General features: G+C 47.2%; 1 protein-coding gene across 11 annotated transcripts in view; it reads left to right on the forward strand.

Annotated features, from left to right (window-relative positions):
* The window catches only part of LPP (LIM domain containing preferred translocation partner in lipoma), a 351,697-nt gene that overhangs the window by 33,437 nt on the left and 298,875 nt on the right, over positions 1-19,385 (forward strand). The gene's annotated exons all lie outside the window — the stretch shown is intronic.

The following is a 19,385-nucleotide window of genomic DNA, read 5'->3' on the forward strand; positions in this document are numbered from 1 at the left end:
TTTCAGAGCTGGGTTTTTGCAGATCCGTGGGCATGCTTAGCATATGGAAGGGGGTTCCATATCAAAACAAATCTGGCCTCCTGTTTCTGGATGTGTAGGTTGTTTCTTAGAAGATGGAACCTTTAAAATCTGTCCCTGCAAACATGGCTGTTAAATCCTGCTATTTCTAGAGACGTGAGGCAGCTGTCTGCGCTGAGATACGCTATAAAAAGGCAGTATTTTCCAAAAATGGCTTTTTTAGCTATACCTGCCAGAGAGCTTGGCCAGCGGGAGTTCAGCAGGAGTGTCGCCACTGCTGCCCTTTTATGCACAGGGTGCTGAGCAATGTAAAAACTTCTGGGCAAGTCTCCAGGGGCAGCGTTAAGCACCAGCTCTTCAATCTCTCTCGTGAAATACTGCTATGCAGAAAAGCACATTCAGTGCGAAGGAAGGGGTGCTTGTTGGTTTGGTTTGTTCTTACGTGATCTGTTGATTTCTAGGCGATTGCTTTGTCCTCGACTTTTGTTCTTAATTTTCATTGTGTCTTTCTTGTTGCCGACTCAGTGACCATTTCCTTTAATCACAGGATGGTTTGAATGCCCCCCCCCCCCAATTATTTGCTTGAAGACATTCCTGTTTGCTGTGTAGTCTGAGGATAGCTGGTGAGTTCAGATGAAACCAATAACAAAAATTGTAATTTTTCCTAAGGGTCTGGATGAGGTTTCTCATAGCATAAGTGTTATCGCTTATGCTTCCTGACGCACGCGCTACCCGCAGTGCTTTGTTAGTTATCAGCTAATTCTCCGCCGAGATGTACAAGTGTAAGAAAGCTACACCAGATAATCTCGTAGAGGCTGTTAAGACTGTAGGGACAGAGAAGGACGTGGCTTTTGAGCATGCTCCCAGTGAAGAATTTCTGAAAGCTGGGAGGGTACTGGAGATGGGTATTTCAAAGTGACTGAGGTGGTGTCCTCATGTAGGGGGGAGGCAGGGGGTGAAGTCCACATGGTGGAAGAGTGCAGGGGGCCAGAGAGCAGCAACTTGGGGCATTAGAAAACCCCAGACAACTCAGGTTCTCATGAGATAAGGAACAGCTGATAGCATCAACTCTGTGAACTGTCTAGTGAGTACTGTTGCCCTCTTCTTTTTTTATTTTTTTGGTTGAATGAGCATTTTATCACATCGATTCCTGAGAAGTGCTACTCCCTCTATGCAAATCCCACATCATGCATGGGCGTTGTTGCCAAACAGCCAGCTGCTTTGATGTATCGGCTCAGCCCTGACATGGATGGGGGTTTTTCCCTTTGCCGTTTTTGTTTTGTTTTGTTTTTGTTTTTTTTTGTTTCCCCTTGGAGCATGAGCTGCCTCTTAGTCACCTCTTGATGTTTTATGTGTTGTGGGTAATCTTTTCTTTATAACTTTTCTTCCTTACCCCAGCTTTCCATTTCAGTGTCCTGTTTGCCTCTTTTCCAACCTCCTTCCAAAGGGAGAGACACACTTGGGTGGTGGAAGTCAATGTAGCTTTGATAGCTGCTCCCCCAGCAAACAGCCGTGTGTGTCTGCTCGTCCAGAAACTGACTGAAAACTGAATAGAAATGAGGCATGTGGGGTTTGAAATAATCCCAGTGAGTTATTTCTGGCCATGATTTACCCTCGCTAGTGCATACGGTGCTCCCACGAGCATCTCTACATCTCGGGGTTTGAGCTTATGGGTGAGCAGCCCTGCTAAAGGCCCTTTGTTTCCTTACCTTCCTTTCTCAGCTTTTTTTTTTTTTTTTTTTTTAAGAATGCTGATAAATTTAAGTGATAACCTTGTAACTGAGAGATAAGGAAGAAAAAGTCTTATGGGTAGATTAGTTTGCAGTGGAGAGAAGGCAAACACCAAGGAGGCTCGGTGGAGGGAGCCCATGCTGAGCTACCCTGAAATGCTGAGACTGCTTATTTATCATTTACTCGCCCTGTAAATGTATACTGGGCTTTACAAGTGGAGAAGACAGTCCTTGTTCTAAGGAGTCTGCAATCCCAGGCTGACAAATATGCACTTGAGGGCTGGGGAAGGGAGGGCATGGGTGATTGCTGGAGATAGAAAACCAGATAACGTGGATTCCTAGAAGAAAAGGACTTCTGAGGTGGGAGTTGTGGGTGATGAGAAGGGTATTTAAGGTGCTGGAGGAGTGGATAGACAGAGGAGGGTAAATGAGTATGGAAGGAGGTGAGAAGACCTGAAAGGAAATAAGGTTGAAGGGGAGGGTAGAAAGCGAGAAAAGAAGTAGGAGGAAAAAAAGAGCAACGAGTCAGCTGTGGGAGGGGATACTGTGGGATGCTGTAGATGAGAGCTGAGATGACCTTAATGTCTCTTCGTCGTGTGTTAAAAGCTATGCTGTAACTCAGCTACTGGGATTAGTCATCTCCCAGTGTATGAAGTACCAGTTTCTTCTCTCAATGGAGAGTACTGGTCCTGGCTGAAGTCCAGTGCTGGAAGATCTCTTGGCTGGGCTCGAATGCTCCGTGCGTCTGGTGGGGTGCTGGGTGGTTACACACTGTGCAATCCTGTGTGTGCACCATTGCCAAACCTTAATAGGCAAGTGCATAAGTAACTTGCCACCTGCTGCTTAATGCTGTCAAAGGTTAGTTTTCTAGAGAGACTTAGACAGCAAATCAGAGATTGGCTTGTGTGTGTGTGCGTATATATATTTAATATGAACGTATATGGTCTGGGTAGGTTTTCGAGTGCAGCAGTCTGCACTTCAGTGACATCTGATGAGATATGGGTGGGATCAGTGGTTTGTGTTGTGTCATACCCACTCCGCAGCAAAAGAGCAGTAATCTTTGCACAAAGGTCCTTGTGCTTTAAATTCCATGGAACTGAGGTGAGAAAACTCACTGGCCATCTGGTTCCTATGTATGCACCTTTCATGTCCCTAAAAAGACCTTGGGACTTCCACAGCTTCCTTAGGGGTTTTGTTTCATCCTCAAGGACTGAAGATGTCGAGGAAGAATTTACTGTCACCAGCCTTATTTCCCTTTCTCTGATTTTTTTTTTTTTTTTCCCCCCCCTCTTTTTGGAAGTGGTTATTCTTGATGTTTGGCATTTATACCCTGGTAAGTGCCTGTAGACTGGAAAGTCCACAGAGTTCTCCTGAAGCAGCAGTAGTAGCTTCACCTAGACCCTTTTCCTCCCCAGTTTGATCTCCTTCCAGCTTGCTTATCTTTTTTTTGGAGCTTGTGTCTGATCCCCATCTGTTTTTTGGGTCTCCTTTCACTGCTAATGCTTTCCACATCTTCCTTCTGGTTCCTTATTTCTTCTCCAAAGTAGTCCCCCATCCTTTTAGTCCTTTCCTAACTACCCATTAGTTACACACAACTTCTTTGTAGCTGGTAAAAGGCATGGGAACATGAAGGGCATCTCCTCTGGAGCTCAGTCCATCTACTGTCATGGCACGCTGTTCCAGCAGGAGAAAAACCTGAGTTTAGAACATCTGAAATTGCCCATTATCTCGGCTCATTTCTTGCAGTCCATAATTTGGGGGTGGGGAAGTGAGGGGAAGAGGAGGCGAGTCACTCTAAAAATGACTCATTCCACAATAGATCGATACAAAATGTTCCATTACATTTTCATTGCCAAAAATGACTCCCCTCTCCCACCCCCCCTTCTGTGAGATGCTGCAGAGGCTGCTTTGCTAGACCTAGTGGTGGTGTCTCTTGGTGCATGTAGGTCGGTGGCATAGCCAGCCCCAGCAAAAGGGTGTCTGAGTTTTGGTTCAGACCTTACTTTCTGGGTGGGCTGAGGTTGAGCATGGGGGAGATGACCTGCTTTCAGAGGGGAAAGAGATTCCTGGCTGCTCTCAGGGGATTTCACGTCGCTGAGCAGACCTGTTTGACAAGAGGAGTCACTCCCAGCCTTCCTCTTTGGGAGGGAGGCCAACAGGTGTGCAAGGCATAAGGCAATATAAAGGGACATAATAGAAAGTATCGTGGGATATCTGCCAGCAGCCTCTTTGGGCTGGTGCCACTGATCGCTCCTTTGGGCTGATGAGATGTTTCAGTGGTGCGTCCTTGCTGAAGTTTCTTGCTCTTTGCGGTGATGGGGTGGAGACGGAGATGCTGTGCTTTCTCTTGCCTGCAGGTGTTTACACAGTCCTTGGGTTTTAAAGCATGTTTAGGGCAGTGATATTACCCTCCATTTACTGACCGGTAAGGGAGGGAGGCTAAGGGACTTGCCCAAAGTTGCACAGATGTATATAAGCATTTGTATGTATGCATGTGTATGTATATACATGGTAAGGCCAAGAATTGATCCAAGTTTCCTGACTCCCTTTGCCCCATCCTTCTTCCTGGGATCATCCGGGGCACCTTTATGGGCAGCCCTGCTCTAGCAGCTAGCAATAATTGTGCTGGCGCACAGGAGGATGCTCTCCTCTGGGGCACTTTCCATCAGGTGGTACCCATCTGCTGCTCTCGCCTGGCATGGCAAGTGCTGTGTGCCTGCGAATAGGATGGGAAACATCACTGGGCTGACCTCAACGGCCTCTTCAAAAGGCTGCAAGTATTTGCGATTATAGCACATCTTCCACCTGCCATGAGCAAGGCCTCGATCTGCTGGTAAACTTGCAATACTGCTTTACTAAACAAACCCCACAGCTAACGGGTAGGGTTTTGCTGGGACAACTTCAACCTGCGAGGGAGGTGGCTGAGTTCATGGGCGCTCGCTCCTGCTAATGTTATCTGTTAGTACAGGTGGCACCAACGGCATCTTCTGCTTCATCCTGGACTGGGAGCGGGTCTTACGAGGAGTCAGACGATGTGGGGTTCTGCATCGTGGTGTGCTGTGATGGCAGGGGCAGGATCCAGGATGCTTGGCGGTCGCTGGTGAGCTGTCTGGATAGCTGCTGCTCTGCTACGAAGCTGCTGTTGTAGAAACTGAATGTTACGGGATTCAGGGTGCACACAAATGTGTTTACTGAGCAAATAAAGGTGGGAGAGAAAAAAGGAAAAGCCTCAAAGTGGCTTTGGGTGGTTTTTAAGTGGTAAAACTGAGAAATTCCTGAGTGTATGCAATTAATGTCTGTTTAAACAGAAACCGGCGGGGTGTGTGGGGGGATTACTCCGAAGGTGCTGGGCTTGGCGTTTTTGGTTAGGCTTGTTAGGTGTTTGCAAAGGGCGATGCCTTCCTTCATTCCTGGCTTGCTCCCACCTTCCTGGTTGTGTGGGGGCAGAAGTGGTAAATTCATACAAAAACTTACCTATTTGGATCACGAGGGTCCGATGCCTGATGTCGTTTGGTAGAGTGTCATTTGGCATCACTGTGTGCATATATGGGTATATATGTTTAAGTACATATGTTTAAGTATATACAGCAGTTGAGAGGGGCACATATAGCACACTGGGATTTCTCAGGGCTTCAGTCAAGATATCAAGATGTTACTATTTACTCTAATCCTGGAGGAATAAGGTGCAGAATGGGCCAAAGGGCTTTTCTTCCATTTGAGCTGTACGCGCAGTGTCTGCAAGCAGGCTGCTGTCTCTGAGCAGCTTTGCTGGTGAAAGCCTGTGAAGTTGTTGGAGTAAAACCTCTGGGGAATGGGGTATGTGGTGGAGGCGGAACAGGCAGTGACAAAATCTTTGCTGGCATGACCTACCCATTAAAACTTCACAGGGTCTTACTGGCGGTATGGATGTCATACCAGCAGCCTGCTGTGGACATGATGCTGTTTGTGTATAGTTAATTTGATTTAAAAAAAAAAAAAAAAAAAAAGGCATGAGGATGTTTCAGAGCACTGTGCTGAGCAGTGACAGCGGGACACCTGCTCAGAACAGCCTCGCTGAGCTTGAAAGAGTGCAGCGAGCACTGCCGTCGCCCTCCTGGTTAGCTGCAGCAGTGACCTGGGGCTTTCTGCTTGTGCTGGAACATGCAAAGGTACGCTTTTCACCTTTTCCCTTTTATCTTTTCCTCTTAAAAAACACCATTTAAGTGCCTTTGTGGTGCTTCGGCAGCAGTTGCTCAACCCTCTACCGTTGTCCATGTGCTGGTTGGAGGCTCCTTTGTTATTTTGATACCGCTTTCACAAGTAGACCAGCTGTAAGGAATAGTCTGCGGGACCTGCTTCAGTGGGGCTCCACTGTACCTGAGCTTGGTGGTGCACAGGGCTGGATCCATAGCAGGTGGAAATGGCAAAGCATGGTACCTCACAGCCTGCTCTGTCAAGGCTGTTCTTCTCTGAATATAAAGGAACTGTGTTGAACTCCTCACAGTTTATAAGGCTTTGAAAGCTTGACATGGACATGATATTCCTCCCCGAGCTGTAGCTGCTGGATCTCTCAGTGCAGTTCTTTTGTTGCTCCTGAGTGCTGGAATTAATGTGGAGCAAACTCTGAAATGTTTGAACAAGCTGTGATCTCCTTGTAATATCTCTTTTTTTTTCCCCAGACAAACACATGGAGATGTTCAGCCCTCCCTCCCTGCTTTCCTTCCTCCTCCCAACCTTGAGACTGTCCCGCTATTGTGGATTGCTTGTGTCATGCAAAAGTGTGTTGCATTTGTCCCTTGAGAACGCACCAGTCACTGCTGATTTGTTTCTAAATCATTGTCCTTGCTGTCTTGAATAATACCCATGTTAAGCAGGTGGAGCTGATTACAATCACTTCCAACGCAGCTGACGGCAACTGGGTCAGATCCTTTCTCACTGTTTCCTGACAGAGGAGAAAACAAAGCACACGTGAAGGCAAAATACACGAGTTTTCCCCTTTGTCTCCCCTCCCCGGCCCCCAAATCATGGTTTCCTCAACAACAAAAAAAAGAGTCTCAGCCAATCTGTTTCACAGAAGAGGCTGAATTTCTTAGACTCAACATTTCCATGTCTGACAAAGTTTAAAAAAGTAAAAAAGAAAAAAAAAAAAAAAGAAAAAAGGGCAGAGAGGCTGCATGTGGTCTGGCAGGCAGCCAGGCAAGGAGTGCTCTTTGGGGTTATTATTAGGCAGATAACTGTATCAAGAGCTTAAACATCAACCTGGTTCTGAAGGCTGCGGCACTCTGTTTGAAATGCTGATGCACGTTTGATGCTCGTGAGAAAATGTATTGCACTATCTCAAGCCACTTTTTTTTTTTTTCTTCCCCCTGCAATAACTTGGGTGCCAGTAGAGTTCCTGGGAAGTGATTATAGGTGCTCCATGGGGAGCTATTGCTAGTTTTGAGCTTTCAAATCCTTTTCTGTTCTTATGAGCAGCTCTTTGTTCCTGCCTCTAATAGGAACCGTACCTAGAAGTTTGCATGTGTCAGATGGAGGTGTCCCTGAGTGAGCTGGACTGCCTTGAAGATTTTTTCACCCCTTCTCAGGACCTGTCTCAGCAAGAAGGGAGGAAGTTTTGGGGCCCATGGGTTCTTGTTCGGAAAGTGTGTGTACAGAGGGGTGCTCAGGGGTGTGGAGAAACCCAATCACCCGCACTGCAGAGTGTTGTAGCAGAGGGGACACATGGGGAGGTGGATGATCCTTGAGAACTGAGGCACAGTACTTAACACACTTGAGGAGCAGGAGCCGATGGAGAGATGCACGGGGTAGGGTGACACGGGCAGGGCTGCTGGCTGGGAAGTTTCTTCTCAAGTGCTTCAAGACCAGCAGAAGAACGTCTGTTAGTAATGCTGCTAGATACCACGTATCTGTCTGTGTTCCCATCTATAGATGGTATGTGCAAGGCTATATATAAATGCTATGATGGCTGGTATTTTGGTTGATACGCTCACAGTTTTGTGCCACATTGAGAGATTTAAAAATATCTCCCTGTTCCAGGAACATCTATACCGTGGCAGATGTCATCTGGCATGGGGAGTGGCTTCTGAAAAGGGAGCACAACATTATTACTATGAGCCTTAGTAGTCTATTAGATTATTTATTGCTTCACTGGCACCATAAGACGTGAGGTGCGTTATTTCTGCCTGTCAGAGTTTTTTCACACATGCAGGCAGGCAGCATCTGTCATTCCTCCCTGCGAGTCACTAGCTTTCATTCTCAATGAACTTTCTTTCCAGCTGGAAGGAAGGCAAAATAAAGGCTTCAGGACTACACGGAGTTGATGAGCAAGGAGTTCATTAACAATTATTTACCTTGGAGTTGTGCCTCTGAGGGCTGTCTTGAATTTGGGTCCTTCTTGGCCAAGACGCAGTCACCTCATGCGTGCTGTTGTTTTATTTCAAGGCGAGTCTGTCGACCTGTTGTGTCAGGCCCTGCGGAAACCTGGTATGAGTCAGACCCGTCTCGGTTGCACGAGACAAAGAGTAGGATAGGAAACAAATGAGAAATGACTTGCTCAGGATTTTCTTTTGGGAGTAGCTCTCAGGTTCTCTGGGCCTCAGTTCATCGGCTGAGGACCTGGCAGCACTGCCTCATCCCCAGGACCTGTCAGAGTGTGGGCAAGTCCCATTTTTGTGTGTCCTTGCAGAGCTGTAGTGTTTTTGTGGTGGTTGTGAAGCATTGGCTGTGCCAGCCATCTTATGATGGAAGTGCTCAGAGTGTGAACACTGGTGTTGTCAGCAAGCTCTGCTTGTACACGCAGGGGTAATTCTCCATTGCTCATGCTTTGGACCGGGTTTGGGTGGAGTCTTTCAGACTGGAAGGGCTAGAGAACGTGTTGGCGTTTGTACCTCCGTTGCAGGGAGTTTCTGGGCCCATAAAGAAAGTAAGGCAGGGAAAAACAAAAAGGCAATAGAGATGTGAGAAGTCACACCTGAACCTTGCCCTGTTCATATCCTCTTCTGTGTGCTGGGGTGGGATGCTTGTCCTGTAACTGAAAGCAGGGGAGCCAAAACTTTCCCTTCTGTGTTGGTGGGTGAGGATGGGTCCATCTCTCACATTCACTGGTAAGGGGAAAAAATGTTCAGTGGAGCAGCAAAGGTGTAGAAAGTGGGATTAGAAGCAATCAGCTCTTATGAAGATTGACCAGGTAGGAAGAGTCCTTGTGGGGCTTGTTACTTGTCTGAGCCTGGCAGGTGTGCTGTGTTCCTTGCCGAATTTGCCTGTGGCTTGGTAGGATGTTGTCACCACTGGCCAGGCATCCTTGTCTGCCAGCTCTTTGCGGTGTTACTGGGGGAAGGTTTGCTGTAGAGGCTGGCGGTAGCTCCATGGAACTGGCCTAGGGAGTCGTCATTGCTATGACATTGGTGCTTGGGGAGGTGTTGAACGGCCAGAGGACTTCAGCTTCCCATTTAAGGGCAGCCCAGGAGCAGAAGAGTATTGTGGGTTTACGTTCACTGGAGGCACGAGGGACTGTTGGATCTGGACCAAGGTAGAACCTCAACTTTTTCTATCAGTTCGTTCAGTCCATCATTGATCTCAGCAGTAGAAGGATGTTTGTAGGGTTTTTCTGTAGATCTCCTGTTTCTTGTATCCATCCCACAATTCTGGCCTGGACCCACTTGCTCTTGCCAGGCCAATGTACACAAGTGATAATTGAAATGAGATGAAGCTTGGTACTTCCCTCTAACCTGGAGACGGACCTTTGATGTTTTCCTGACAGGAGAGGAGTGGGAGGGGGACGTCTTGGGGCTATCTCCTCCCTGCTGTAGCTGGGCCTAAGGCTTACAGCAGCGACAAGAAGTTGATTCAGACCACATCCATCCAGCCCAGGGTCCACCTCTGCCCGTGACCAGCAGCAGATGCTGAGGGAAGGCTATCAGCTTCCTCACGTCACTAGCAGAGAGACATGGCTGCAGTGAGCCCTGACCTTGCATGACGCCCTTCCCGCTCTGACCTTGCAAAAACCCTGAGCATCCATGGTGCGGCCCTGCTGGCAGATGGAAAACAAAATACATAGAAAGCTTCAGCAGCGTGGGTGTGTGTTGGGGGAATGGAGAGGAGGGGGTGGAAAAATAGCTCCGGTGTCGCCTCACTGGGTGCCAGGAAGCGGCCCAGCATCAGGGTGAAAGACGAGCAGGGTCTGGCCACGGCGGGGTCGGAGGAGCCGGCAGCCCCGGCGTGGCGGCACATTCTGTACATTCTGCAGCCCCGCAGCACGTGGGGCTGCCCAGCAGCCTTGGATTGTGCTGCCAGGCATGCAGCTTAGCTAGTATTTCATTATCTTGATACCCGCTAAGTCTGTCTTTCTGCTTTTCTCCCCCCCCCCCCTCTACTTTTAACTGAGGTGCACTTGTTTATCCATTGGGGCTCTACAGCCTATAAACAGGATGTCTCTCTATTTCCTTCCAGCCCAGTAACACTAAACCACTTCAAGTGCAGATAACGCTTTAGTAACCTTCCTCCTGGCTGAATGAGCCTTGTGTCAGTCATAGTTAGCTCCAGATGAGACAGCACACACCTATATATATGTGTATATATATGTATATGCATATTTATCTAATATATGGATGTGGTGTGATTTGGCCATGGTGAACAAATTCACATTGCTGAAAAGGAAGTGCATGTTTAGGCAGGGTGGCTATAACAAGACACTGATTTAAACCGGATCCTGAATTTACATTTTGTAAAAATGAGCTATTGTATAAAACCCTAAGCCTGTGAAACCTTTTGGGGGAAAAATTTCTGCAGTTTATTTTGTTTAAATGTCTCTACCTAAAGATTTTCCCACTGTGCCAGAGACCTGGATACTGAGAGCCTGACAGTGAAATGGAGCATGCGGAGAGGGATTGCATTAACTAGTGCTTGTAATACTGAGTGAAATTTTGAAGGGGAAAAAAAAATAAGAAAAATACTAACACTGTATTTCAAGAAATTGTCTCCCTTCAGAAAGGCAGTGTTCAGCCTGTGTGAAAGCAACAAGGATAAAGGTCATTCTTCTGAAGTACTTTTTGATCTGGGACCTGGCAATAATAAAAAATAGTAGCAAGCAAAATGGAGTTCTAATTTGAGATGTTCAATGTCTTAGCTTTAATGTTCAAGTTCAGTGATTTCTATTGATTGTGATCTTGTTGTAAGCTTTGCCCTATATCAAGTCTTTTATAGCCCCTGGTCCCTTAAATCTGTCATTTCCTTTAATATCTAATCTTTCATTTAAAATAAACTTAAGGTTCTGGGCCTCGTGGTTGTGTAGGAAAGCTTTGGGAAAAGGGCTCTCTGTACAGAGTGCCAAGAGGGGGAAAACTGTAAACACACTAATTTTTATTGTGTTAGTTTTTAAGCCAGTCTTACCAACTTTGAGGCTGGGCTGATGATTTTTGAACATGAGGTTGGAAAGCAGGTCTCTAGAAAAGAAGCAAATGACGTCTGGTTTTTCTTGGGTTGGTGTGCCCTTAGTTCAGGGGAATTGTCAGCGAGAGCTTATGCTTTTGTAAAGGTTTTAAGCTTCTACCCACCACTTTAACTGGGTTGTCAGATCAACACGATGTCTCGTTTACAGAGATGTACTCTGGATCTGTTAGTGAGCCGTGGTTCAGAATAGCTATTGAGGAACAAGTTGTTCTGCCACAGCTTTTCTGCGAGTGCTTCATATGCATGCTGCTTCATTCCAAAATGAACATGCCTTTTTTTTGACTTAGTTCAGGCTATTTTGGAAGGTGGAGTAAGCTAAAACACGGAGGAAAAAAGCTCTGTTCTTCCTGAAATAAGGTGATCTGCATTGGGCATCTTTTCTGCGAGCTTTTTGTGTTTTGAAGTCACTACCTACCTGGGCAGGCAGATCCCAAGCCATGCGGCTGGCCCTGAAATTTTTGCAATTCATTTTGTGGTAACAGGGAGTCCTTAGGAGATCAGCTGTTTTCTATAAAAAGCTGGATGATGCTGATTTTAATAGAGGGGTCAGTGTGCTTGCCTTGGCACATCGTCCTTTTGTATGAGCAGGCTGGGTGAGTGACGGGGCATACTTGTACCCAGTTGCATAAGGGGTTGACACAAATGAATTGGGTGATGAAGCTGATGTTCCACCTGCCATACAGATGCCATTTAAATAAAGATGTCCCCCTGATCCCAAAAGCATTTACAAGGGCTGGCAGCGCTGGGTAATACTTAAGCTGTTTTGCTTAGCTCATGGAAAACAGGAGTAGATTTCAGCGTTGCCTTTCTGGGTGGGCAGTGTGACATTGTGAGCGGTCATGGGCCTCTTGGCTGGTGAGAAACCCTTGTGGAGCTGGTGGCCAGGGGAGCAGGCAGTGCTGGAGGAGTGGTTGATGCTCTGCGGCAGAGCCAAGGCTTGTGAAATGGCCTGTCCCTACAGACTGCTGGGGCAGTGGGGGATGTTGAGATTGGGTTTTGCTTTCCCACGGTGCTGTGTAACCCCTCCTGCCTCCCATTTAGTGTGGCGTTACCCAACTGCCATTGCTTCTCTGGTAACATTCTCGCATCCCCCGCCCCGTCTCACGTTTCCCAGGAGAAAGCAGAGCCGAATGGCGTGAGATCCGTAACTGGGCTAATTGCCCGCTCACGTGTTGGCATTCGGATCAGAGGGATCGGTTGGATCAGTGGCAAAGCTTCCTCTTCCCTCTGCCACACCTGGGTGCTGCAGCAGGGCTTATCTTGCACAAGCAGTGTGGCACCTCCAGTGTGCTTTTTTTACCCTATTTTATTTTGGTTTATATTTTTCTTTCGAAAGAGGACAGAGCCGGCCTGAAGGGGAAGGGTAAAGCTGAATTTCCATGGTGCCCAATGTCAACAGTCAAACTGCTTGTCCCTGCAAGCCCAGTGACCACAGTAGAGTGCACTGATGGAGAGCCAGTGGCTTTCCTTACTAGTGACGGGAGATCCTCTCCTCCTTTTTCCTTTCCTTTATGAAAAAGCATTTGCTGGAACAGAAGTAACAGCAAATCCTTGCTTTTGGGTACCGGACCTCGGTCCAGAAGGCAAGGTGCTGGTTAAATAGGGCAGGCTGGGTTTCTGCTTAGATTGACCATCAGGGATGGTGCCTGCTCTACACCTTCCCGCTGGAAGGAGGGCAGCGCTGAGGAGCTGGGATGCTCTTGGCAGCCGACGGATGGACACACCAGTGGGTGAGAGCAAATTGCCACGAGGGTATATAAAACAGATGAGGTTTTACTTCTCACCTGCAAGCTTGAGTCCTCCTTATGTAATTGGTGACCACAAGTCAGTAGTGTGTGGACAGATTATATGGGGTACCAGCTTGATTTTTTTGGGTGGGGGGGAGGGTGGGGGAGAAATGGGAAGTATGTTGGGGAAGGATTTAGACGAAAAGAAAGTTGGAGTGGAACTTGGTGAGGCTTTTGGAGTACACTGGTGACTGCTGTGGTCTAATCCTGCTATGTTCTTTTCCTATTCTAAATAAGTCTTGCATTTTACACACTTGAGCTAAATGTAATCACGAGGAACAGCTTTTAAGCTGGTGGTGTGGGAAAACCTACCTTTGTTTTCCTGAGGTTGATCTGATAACCTTAGCTGCTTTAGGAGTGGTGTATGGAGGGGCTTCTAATCAGGGAGACGCTTACCATCCAGTTTATCAGGGTGAGGAGACTGGACTTGGTGAGCACTCAAAATATTGATATATGCTGTAGGAGGGAAAGCATTGTCTCCCTAGAAACTTCTGGGACTGGGAGCAGAGCGTCTGAAGAGGGAGGAAAACAAAAAGTATTACGTTCATGCGTAAGAGATGGATGTTAGAACAGCCCCTTCACTTCTCCCTGCCAGAAGTCACTATGGATATAAGGTGGTTCCCCTCCCTGTTCTCCCTGTGTCCAAGCAGTTGCTTGCTGTCCTGACCATCTCTTGAAGTGGTCTCCATGGTTAAAGCTGCTCCGTGCTCCATGCATCAAGGTCAAGAACTGTATGTTTCCCTCTCTTGTATTGTGTAGAGAAGTGCTCCTTCCCCATTGCTCACTTTGGCAAACATGAGGTGCTCTCATCTGACAGGACCGACCGGTGTGTGGTTCCTGTTTGAGCAGGAAGATGAACTGGGCTAAAAATGATAAGTATTGTCATTAGTGTGCCTGGGAGTGGACAAAAATTACCTTTGTCTTCTGTCAAACATTTGCTGATGCTCCAGTAGGCTGAGAAGGTGATGTGGCATGATAATCTCCAAGTGCTGCTGCCTTTGTTGCGTGTGTGGCTGACTTGTTGACAACACAAGGGACTTTACAAGTTAAAAACTTCAGTCCTAAACCTTGCACTCGATTCCTGTGTATTAGCCTGGAGTGGCTTTAGAGGATTTGTCTGGTGTGTGTTCCTGATGCCTGAGCCGCTCTGCACCTTGTGGCATTTGAAAGCAGGAGGGACACTGTATATAATGTGAAGAAGCTTGGTAAAAGACACAAGAGAGCAGCTATTTCTAATGCATTCAGCAATGCTAATTGAAAAGTGGTAGAAAAGAGAGAATGTATAGGCCAAGCATCTTGGTAGATAATTTCTCTGCAGTATTTAAACATTTCGGTGAAAGAAATATATTTGAAAAGTGCTGCTACTGCATAAGAGAGTAAGGGCAATGTTGCATCAAACTAGAGGAGAAAGATGAACTGATTAGTTTGCTCACCATTTCGCCCCCTACACTCTTGTTAACATTTAAAGTGGAAAAAGTCATCTGGTTTGAAAAATGTCACTTGGTTAAAGAAAAAAAAACAACCAACCAAAAAGTCTAAGCAAGCATTTACTACCTTGTGTGGTGGGTGGGATTTTAGGACCTACACAAAAGCAATGCTTGGGAGTTGGACTGGCCCAGGAAGGAGTGGAGGGGAGTGAGGTGCCGGGGCTGGATGTGGCACGTCAGCAGTTCTGGTGTGAAAACAAGGCGGTGTAAATAGTTCCTCCTCCCAAAACTGAGGTGTGTTGATTCAGTCCACGGGTTAGTAATACCTAAGAGGGGGAGCAATGGTTAATTTGATGGAAGAAAATGAATGTTAACGTGAGCAGGGGATTAATTCGTAGTTTGGAAGGAGGGCATTGCAAATGCTGGGGGAGTGCAAGCCTGTCAAAGTGCTCCGCACCGTCAGTGGTGGAGCAGAGGCTGCTGCTGTGCAGGGTTCAAAACTAGCGCTTGGGTGGAAAATGGGAAGTGTTTTCTGTGGGGGGAAAAATTTAGAAAGAAACAGGAAAAAGCACGTCCTGTTTTTGATAAAAAATAACTCCTTAACACCTTCCCCCTGCCCCGAGTAAAACCCACAGACCTCTCCAGAATCTGAACTTTCTAGTTCCTCTTTGGTTTAAGAAAAACAGTACAACACGAAGCTCCCTCCCCTCCAGAACATCAAAATATTGACTAAAATCATGCACAAATGTTGTTCTTGGTGGTGGGAGATAAGCAGAGTTCTCCTGGGGAATAAAGTGATGGGAGACCTCCAGGTGCTGCCTGGTGTTCAGATGCTCTCTGGTGCTCCATGGCACTGTGTGGGCTTTCTGGGAAGAGGTAGATTTAAGTTTCTTGAGGACTTTTTTTTTTTTTTTTTAAAATGCTGGTGGATGCTATGTAATGCCTAGTATTTTAATGTAATGCCCGTGGTCGGTTGTGCCTGTTGTCTGTGCTTTGTGTATTTTGGGAACTTAACAGCACTCTGCCTTCCTTGGGTTTTCACTCTCCTCCTCTCAGCTGTGTAACTGGGTAATTCTGTCTGGTTGATAATCCCTGGCCTCAAACTCCTACCTTAAATCAGCAGGAAAGCGTTATCTATCTCCTCCTCTTCTCCCTCCCTGATTTCCTCATTGCCTGCACCCTGCAGATGTGCTCCTGAGATGCTGGGAGTGGGTTACAAGTTCCTGAGAAAATCTGTGAGTAAATAATTAACATGGTGTAACACTGAGCTCCCCTGCTCCTCTCCCCTCCCTGGTGACAGTGAATATTCCCCTTCTGAGCTTGTCCTGTCTGTCCCAAAGAGCAGATCTCCTTTGACTGGGATCTCTCTCTCCCTCTTTTTTTTTTTTTTTGTTGTTTTCTTTTGCCTCCTGTTTGTGAGAGTAAATTATGCACAAACTGCAAATGAGAGGTGGAACTGCAGATGAGGAGCTGATCTGTAAGTCTTTGTTGATATGGTTACATCCCTGCTCAGTGGAGAAAACAGTTTCTTGCTTGAAAGAAGGTAAAATGAGTTCTTTCGGCTCAAACTGGTGCAAGGATAAAGCCACTCTATGGAAAGAGCTGCACTTGGTTGGGGTCTGGTTTGAGCTTCCAGAGCAAACTTGCATCAGGAAGCAGCAGCACCCAGACCTCTGTGGTGCATGTGCCTGATATGTGCTCACTTCTCCTACCTGCTTCCTCCTCACCTGAGCGGAGTGTGTGCTGGAAAGAGAAACATCACTCCAAAAAGCATTCCATAACCAACCTGGCCTGGAACAAAACGTTCCTCTGGGTGAACAGGTCTTCCTCTGGCAGAAGGCAGACCTGAAGGTCATTCTGGCTGCTGTAAAGCATGAGTTTCATGAGTTGGACATGAGGATGGGAATGAAGGGACAATGAGTGGGAGTTAAAACCTTGGTGGGAGTTATGACCTGTAAAGAAGTGGCTCTGAAAAGGAGTCTTGAGGTGTGTGTCAATGAGCAGTTCAGTGCAAGCTCCTAGCATGATGTGATGGCAAGAAGGGCCTGGAGTGATCGGTGCCTCTGCAGCAGAGTAGTGGATGAAGATACCAAGGATTGACTCTCTTAATACGGTATTGGTATGATACTCGTATGAAAATGAGTGAAAAGTTGTGTCCTGTTTGGCTGTGTCTGGGTAAGTGGTGTCTGATGACATGGGTTGTGTGTGCACCAGTATGAGGGTTCCTCATGGGTTTGTGGCTCCATGGATGACAAGCACGGGATCTGAGCTGTCCTGCCATCCTCAGAAAGTGCTTCAGTACAGTGGGGACGGAGGGTGTGGGAAACGGCTGGAGAAGAGTTGGTTTGCACCATCCCTTGCTGCTTGTTATACCATCTCTGAAAGGGAAGTGGTGGTAGTCCTTCAGGAGGTGGGGGAGTGGGAGGACTCGCAGCGATATCTGAAATCCTTTCCCCTAAGCCTCCTCATCAAGGCAGGGAACAGCAGTCCTGGTTGCATTGATTAGAGGTCACACACTTGAAAGCTGCAGTAAAGTGTGAAGTGCAAGTGCTCTGTGTATTGTATTCTTCATTGGGAAGACCCCCCGAGTTGCCCTATGAATAAAAGCGATACTTACAGTAATGAAGAATTTCAGGGCAAGTGGGTTGTTGGGAACTGCGGTGTTGAGATTGTCAGAAGCAGCGTGGCCTCCCCAGCACCCAGGGCAGTAGGTATGGATTAGACTGTGAACATAGTTGCTTGCTGTCCTGGAAACTTTGGGATTATCCTATTTTTTTGCTATTTGTCCCAAAGCCCTTCATGAAACAGCAAGAAATTCCAGCTCCTTTGCGCATTTCATCTGTGCACCAAATCCCTGCTGTGTGCAACTGTGTCAGCCCCCCTTGCTCCCTAGGGACCTGGGACACTGCCAGCTGGTTTGGATGTCACCCTAAAGTGCCTCTGCTCTGGGCTGATTTAAAACCAAAGGGATATTATGGGCCGGAGCAATGGCTCTGCCGATGCTCTGGTTTTAGGCATGCTGTCAGGCTGTGCAGTGATGTGCACCGGTCAGAGTCTGTGTGCTGGGGCTGTGAGGAGATGCGGTGCTGCTGCAGCATTGCTGGGGTCCAGTGTGGTCCCAGGCTGGAAGCTGGACATGGAGCATGAAGGGCTTGGTCCATCCTGCTCAGAAGCTCTCCTACCCAGAGGCCTGTTGTCTTCCTACAAAGGTGGGCCTCTTACTTGCTATCTTTCCTGCCCTTTTTCAAGGCAGGTGGAAGGAGAGGAGAAGAGATAACAGTTCGTATGCTTTAACAGGACCAAACCTTGTGCCCTGTGCTGTCTCTCCTGGGGCACCAAACCATTAGTACCTGTCCTCATGAGAGTCCACCTGGCTCAAAAAAAAGCCAAGGTCTTCTTTTGTTTTATTTGTCCTGGGTGCCACTTTGTGTATAAAATCCTAGGAATCCTATAAAACAGACACCCTCGAGAGATGGAGAAATATTTTATAGGGTAAGCTGGGTTGTGAACCCACAAAATTCAATACTGCTGTTTTCAGCTCTGTTACAGATTCCTTGTGTAATTTTGGGCCCCTTCAGTGCTTCGCAGAAGGCTGGTGTGACTGTTGTTGTGTTTTGGTGGGGTTTATGTGGAAATTCCTAAGTTAAAAAGGCGAGGCTCAGGGTTAGTACCAGAATCAATAGTCTTAAGTGAATTGATTCTTGAAGTTTGGAAAAGCACCTCTCATGCTTCTCTGTGCCTCAGCTTCCCTTTCTGGTAAGTGGTCCTGTGGAAACCTCCTCCTGGGGGTTGTACAACAGTAGCTCAGCCTCAGTCAGACATGTACTATGGCAATGATGGCTGCGGAAAGACCTGCTGCTGGTGAGACCAAGAGGAAGAAAATGGGAAATACCCAATGTGTCTGCAAAGAAAAGGAACCCAAAGAGGCCTTTGATCTCAAGCTTTTGTGGGTTTCTCTTTATTTTGCTTGCTTACGCTCCTTGGAGGATTTCTGGAGGAGCTCCAAAATTCAACGTTGGTGAAAGCCACCTTCAGGCCTACGGGCCATGTCCCCACTGGGGCTGTGTGTGTGGGGAGAGCTCTGCCCATGGGCAGGCACTGCTGTTTATGTGACTGCCTGGACCAGTTCCTAAAGCAAAGTACCCAAAGCATGGCCAGGCAGATTAAGTGTTTCCCCTACCAAGTGGTATTTGCTGTGATGTAAAGCTGGAATGGTTCCTAGAAAGCATTAAAACACAAATAATATTAACTAGAACCGAGAGAGAACAGCTAGTCGCTCGGAAATGAGAAATATGTTACGGTGAGAATGGGTCAGTAGGAAGGAGGCCGCCTGGTTTCTACTACTAAATCCCTCGAGAGCCTCGGTGAAGCCCAGTCCAGTAGGACAGGGCACAAGAAAGCTGCTTGTCTGTGCCCTGGTGGGACTTGGGAGGCTTTGATTCCAGGTGATGCTGCTGAAGTGGAGCATGCTAGGCAAGGCTGGTCCTGCCTGAGGACCCCGAGATCGCGAGCTGGGGAGTCAGTCCCTCTGACTCAACTTATCTGCCTGTCAGCTGGGACTGATCCAGCCCACCCACCCCAGGGAGGCTTAAAAAAAGTATTTCTTTGTAAGGTGTTTCAGGATCCTGGGAGGTGTCATGCTAATCACATGCAAAGTGCTGTTCATTGAATGCACCAACTGTTTGTTTATTGAGATATTTACCTGGATGAGTTTATTGAGATATTTACCTGGATGATAACATCTCCTTCCCTTCCCTTCAATATAAAACGTGCTTGATAACTCACGTGAGTGCTCCTAAGACCAAAGGCGCAGTCAGCCCTTTTAATCTGTGCTGTCATGGAATAAATAACCCACTGGGCTAATTCCCTGTGAGCTTGTCCTAATCTCACCTCATCCTCATCTGTGTTCACATGTGCAAATGCATGCTGTCAGCAGTATGTAATGTGCTTCCCTTTCTTGCAGCTTAAGTGAGTAAATCTTACAAGACCAAAGCTTT

Source organism: Platalea leucorodia (assembly GCF_965183815.1).
Source record: "Platalea leucorodia genome assembly, chromosome: 8".
Taxonomy (NCBI): domain Eukaryota; kingdom Metazoa; phylum Chordata; class Aves; order Pelecaniformes; family Threskiornithidae; genus Platalea; species Platalea leucorodia.